At 37.5% G+C, this 6000-nt stretch overlaps 1 protein-coding gene across 3 annotated transcripts in view; it reads left to right on the top strand.

The window, feature by feature from the left end:
• Positions 1 to 3917: 3917 nt before the first annotated feature.
• Positions 3918 to 6000, top strand: part of LOC121867175 — a 126312-nt gene continuing 124229 nt past the window's right edge. For all 3 annotated transcript variants that reach the window (XM_042366961.1, XM_042366960.1, XM_042366959.1), the window contains exon 1: positions 3918 to 4122. The gene's annotated coding sequence lies outside the window, so the exon portion shown is untranslated. The remainder of the gene's footprint in view (positions 4123 to 6000) is intronic.

The raw sequence follows: 6000 nt of genomic DNA, 5'->3' as shown, positions 1-6000 counted from the left end.
TGACGATGGAGGAAGAAAAAGAGGAGCTTATAAAAAAAAATCCCTGCCACGTCATAGAATCCAGTCTCTCTTAAGCCTAAAACCGTACTCAGTTTTTGCACGACCATAAACGTGACCCGGTGATTTTTTTATTTTTTTTTTGTGTATGTGTGGGGAAGGTAGTGTGGTTGACTTATGAATGGGCGTGGATTTTAAACTGAACTACCTTACGAACAAGAGGTTTTATGGGAGAGTTTGGCGCGCTCTGCTGATAAATGGTGTAGATGGGAGGGAAGGAGGGGATGACGGTCTTAAGCCTGCGGTCTTAATCACTCCGATTTTCATAACTCTTTACGCATTTAATTATCTCTAATTTCGTCTTACTTACGTAGATTTTTCTTCTCCTTGTTGGTAACTTAGGTGCCAGGCTAGTGATAATAATTAAATGGGAAGTGTGATGTGATATGAATTCATGATGTGGCGGAGATAAAGTTATGTAACCTGGTCGTTGTTTCCCAGCGGATGTGGCCGTCCCTCCCCCCTCACCGCCGTCTGTTTATAAACATTGCAGTTGTAGTTACTTATTGTTGTTTTAATTTGTTTTTAAGTTAGTTTTTGTGACTTTTTTAATTACTGCATCGTTATTATTATCATTATTATTGTTAGTAGTAGCAGTAGTAGTAGTAGTAGTAGTAGTAGTAGTAGTAGTAGTAGTATACGAATATTTATGTATCAATTTAGACTTTATGAAATGTATAGTTTACTGTCTCATGATGGTAGCTATAGTTGACAACCTGACACATACAAAGATATTAAGAAGAAAATGTGTTCGTATACATGAGTGTGCGTGCGAGTGTAGTATATAAATAGTGTGTGAATGCCTATTATATTTTTCTCCAAGGATTAAAATAAGATATCGCAAATATAAATTTTACCCATTACTTTGCTACCGTAGGCCTACTGACTAAATATTAATAATAATCTCACAACAACCTTCCACGTAGTACAAGAGGAAATGAAATTATTCACCTAAAAGTCTAAGGGAGACTGACTCACTAGGCGACATTCACTCCGACCTGGGTACATATTCGTAAGGGTTCGTTCGGTGCATATCATTTGTAACTGTAGAATAGTACTGTATTGTAGATGAAAGAATGCATATAATTTATTACTTAAGCTATAGCATAATAATATTACCGAAAAATAGCATCATAATTTTACCACAAGTCCTATCAATCGGATATCAATCAAGCAATCAGGATACCGTCATCATATCTGAGGGTTGGCTACCACAGTCCTCCACTCTGAACGTTTTGAGGCTATCTTTACCAATCCTCCAAGGTTTTGTATCTCTCTGGGGACCAAGTTTTTATTTTAATTCATCTAACCCATTCTCTACCTTCCCCTGGCCCTCCTATACCTTCAATTTTGCCCATTAGTAATTCTGTTATCCCCTCATCCCTAATTATATGACCAAAGTATCTTATTTTTGTATTTTTCTGTACATTTCAAGTATTTTTATTGAGGCGTTTGCTAATCTTGATACTTCTTCATTTGTTTTCCTCTCGGTGGAGCTTATTCTTAGTATTCGCCTATAACACCACATTTCAAGGGCCCCCAACCTCCATTTTTATACTTTATCTTTAGATAAAATTAAGGTTTATTATATAGTGGATTTGCTACCATTAATATAAAGTGCATAAACCTGGCTGTATTTGGCTTGTACTCGTAATATGTTCAGTAGCTATTAAATGAGTAGATATATGTATTAATAACGAGAAAAACATTTATTACACATCAACAGTCAAAAATTGATTCAGTGACCTAAATGTTAGTTAACTTATAGGTATACGTATCTTAATTCTATTCCCGAAATAAGGTGGTATTATTATTATTATTATTATTATTATTATTATTATTATTATTATTATTATTATTGTTGATGTTGTTGTTGTAGTCCAAGGTATAGATAACGAATGATAAAGAAGGTCAATAGATACGTAAGTAGACATAATGAAGAATGCAAACATTACTGTTAGATAACTCATAATATTACCCGAGGTGTAATAACGTCCTGTCTGGATCATTGACTTAGGGTGGAGTAATGGACGTAAATGAGGCGAAAAGAATCTCTTGGATGTTCCTCCTTGGCTGAGTGAAAGTACTTGAAAAGAAAAAAGGAAAATTTATTGAAAAAGAAACGATAATTCGGGAAAAAAATGGAAAATAGGAAGTAAATGACAGGATATCAATCTGCACTTTAAAAACAGAATGTATTGGTGTAAATAAAAAAAAAAGAACTGGAATTAAAAAACATTAGAACACAAATATAAAATAATCAATTGGGAAGAGAAGAAAGAAATAAGGAGGAGATATGTGAAAGTTGTTGACACGCAAGTTACCTAGCTGGCTCGTCTTAAGCAAGAAGTAGGCTCTGGCAGTGTTCTATATTGTAAGGCAAGGAACATCCGGTCCACTGTTCCTGGAAACTCATTCGTACGTTATAGTGCATGTGTCGATGAGCATACACGTACATCTATTATAGAGAATAAAGCACGTGGAATCACAACACATTAATTAAACTCATTACCGTTGATATTATATGTCGGAATCAAATATTGGCTTAATAGTGAAACTTTATACCGTGCACCACACCACAATTATCCAGGGAACAAGTACGTATCAGTAATATATACTGTGGGGAATTCTGAGTCGGCCTCTTGGCAGTAGCACATTGCTAGGTAACTGTCTGGCTCTCCCCACACTCCATCGCGCCTCACCTCAATATCAAGGATCTTCCGTATAACTCCTTGTGGTACGGTCTCTCTCTCTCTCGCTCTCTCTCTTGTTAACCTTTAGGTGTGCTTCAGCGTTTTCTGACACGTTTATCATAGCATAGCCTGAAGACACGAATAGTGAAAGTCCATTAGCTACTCTTCACGGTGAGTGGATATTTATCGAGAACCGTGTACCTTATCACCAATGATGCGTCAGCCCGGCTCTCATATCATTCTTGTTCGTCAGATACAATATGAGGTTGATATGTGCTATTATGTAATCTCTGCAAAAAAAAATATGGATTATCTCAAAATGACTCGCAAAATATCAACAACATGCACTCAAAATAGGGTTCCCCTTATGTACTCCGTGTACCAGTGAGCGCAATGGTCCGGAAATGCATCGTGTACCGTAGGCCTGAAAACGTACCCTAAACAGTCTCTTCTTCCGCGACCACCGTCACTGTCTACGATTAATGGAGGCTGGCTGCCCTCTGCCTCTCGCTGACCTTGAAACTCGCGAAAAAAATATAGAAAAACGAAAACAAATAGGCTTTAGCCCCATGAACCTAGCAACAAGGTTTTATGGAGGCTATTGACTACTAGAACTGCATAGGCCTACTATCGGCCTCACCACGTGCCTAGAACGTAGTATTAGTCTGGCGTCATTAAGCCTAAAACTGTACCCAAACTGGACCCAACGCTACACACCTACGTCATTCTATGGGAGCTGATACACCATCTGCTGCCTTTTGTATTCAATAAGAGAATATTGTTTTTCACCATAGAACTTCTTAGTGAATGAAAAACATTAAGTTAAGGAAGGAATATGTAAAGTACCCGTGACATGTATGACAAAGATATACGGAAAATAGGATGAAGTGACGATTGATGTGCACGTCGGCGCAATGAAACATATCAAGTGGGGAATTTATATTTGTTAAAATATAAGAACTTGTTTGTTATATTTACTGTATTTTTCTGTCTGAGTCATGTAGATATATATACCCGAAACTATGCGTAAAATTATTTTCAGTTAACTTGTTTTAAAACGTTAGAAAAGAGCGAGAGAATTCGCTCTCAAAAGGTACTTGGCATCTAGCCCATGACATGTAGTGCCGACGACCGTCCAACACGCGCATATCCCCAGTAACACTTACGACTCAGAGAGGAAAGGTTGTTCGCCGTGCCTCCGGACTTCTTAACAATTAATCCCAAAGGTTATCTAATCTAGTGAAAAAGTGCAATATTATGTATGAAAATGATCTAAAGATGTGTATAACCGTGCATTTTGAAAGGTAGACTAGTTTTAATAGAAAAGGGAGCGGATCTGCAAGGACTGGTCTTAGTCGAGGAGCAATGTTGAGTGAGTAAGCGAGAAAATACTATACCAAGTCTCTTGCATTACTGCTTGTGTTTGCCCACTTTTTAACCTGTGATGAGTGTATTTACCCAATTCATATGTTACACTATAATTCAGTTAATCTAACTCGTGAATGACCTTCAGATTAATTTTCCTGCCGAAGTTGGAAAAAGTAGAAGATAGTGAGTGTGTGTGTGTTGGGTTGCAGTGTTGGGAACCTTATCAAACTAGTAGATCCACCGCCGACTCTCTTTTGGCGCTCTCTTCGTCCCGTCAGAGTAACTTGGCTCTCTTCGGCGCCATCTCTCTTCCTCCCCCACACCCAATACGTACAGTACATACGCACTCCCTGCCTTACCTTTATAATCTGTATACCTTCGTTACGCCTCACCCACATCTGTTGGAGTCTAGTGCAAGGTGTGGAGTGTGGGTGCGGCGCGGGGCAGGTCCATTCCTTGCTACTCTGTGCGGCGCCTGCTACTGATTGCATGCTTGCACTCACAGCTTTGAACGTAAAGTTTAAGTCCCGAGACTGTTCTTTCTCACGGTCCTATCTTCTTGGCTCTCCTGACACACTTTCGCTTGCTGCTTGCTTTCCTCATTTGCTTGCGTAATACTCCCATAAGTTTACAAGTGAGTAACCACAGTATATGGTTTATTTTTATCGATGTCTTTGTTCTCACGACATATTTTCGAGTAGTCCTTACATATTTATACTAATGCTTGTGTCAGTACATGTTGTTTCTATGTAAAGTTGATATAGTTGCTGAGAACTCTTGAAATAACATATAGTACATGTTGCCATGAAATAACTTGCAAAGTGAACACACCAAGATGTATTATTCACTTGGCACTGATGAATGGTGTTTGCAGTGATTTTATAATATTACTATAGTTCTCCACTAAAAGAAAACAAAACATTCAAGGAAATAACGTATAAATGTATTCAGTTTCATTTTTGTGACAGTGACCCATAATATAAGCCAGTTTGACACTAAGCGACAGATGTTATGGTTACTAAATTTCGTAAGTGAATTGTATAAAACTTAACGAATAATGTCAAGGCAGGAAGAGGTCAAGGACATTCTAAAGCAGTTCAGGTTCAGTGTGTTTCTCGGCAATCAGTGCTGGGAACTGCGTCAACCACCCAGCTAGATCATTTATATATTTAGTCAAAATGGTTGGTAAGTGACTCGCTCTCTTGACTTGTGCTTTCACTGTTTTGAATACTCTTAATTCATAATGTGTGAATATACCTTTTAATATTATTAGAAATTGGATGTTCAAGCTGATGTTGCATGATCTTGTTTTGGTTATGTCATGACTGTTGCTGCCTCCCTCCCTCATTCCTTTTATTTTCTTATTTTCTTGATAAAAAAATGCAAGTATTTCAGGATGATAAAGTTGACTATGCTTGTGTACTGTAGAAGTGCAAATTGTCCGATAAATTTTCGTTCATTTTGGTATTTATTAGTTTCTTGTGTAATCAGCAGAGCGTGAACCTTGACCATAGTAGCGTTGAGCCTCCGTTTACCTTAGCTTGCTTTACATTATTTTCTTTTGAGGATATGTTAAAGGTTCCATTATTAAAGGTGTAATAAATGTTATTTACAATATGTACCGGTACTTGAGTGTCATAAAGGCACCATATGTTGCCTCTGAAGATGTCTTGAATAAAAACGATAACTAAGGTGCTCCAGTGTTTCCTTTTTCCTGTGAGTTATCACTAGCATACAAGTATATAGTATTTATGCACTACCGGTGCGAGTTATGTAAGTTTAATGTGGAAGTCTTGCTTTTGTTCACAGTATTTCAAAGGTGTGTTTTTAATACTTTGGGGGACATAGTACACATTAAAAAGCATCTCTTTACATTTAAAAA

Source organism: Homarus americanus, unplaced genomic scaffold (genome assembly GCF_018991925.1).
Source record: "Homarus americanus isolate GMGI-L3 unplaced genomic scaffold, GMGI_Hamer_2.0 scaffold6317, whole genome shotgun sequence".
Classification (NCBI taxonomy): Eukaryota; Metazoa; Arthropoda; class Malacostraca; order Decapoda; family Nephropidae; genus Homarus; species Homarus americanus.
This window is presented reverse-complemented; position numbering and strand designations above follow the sequence as displayed.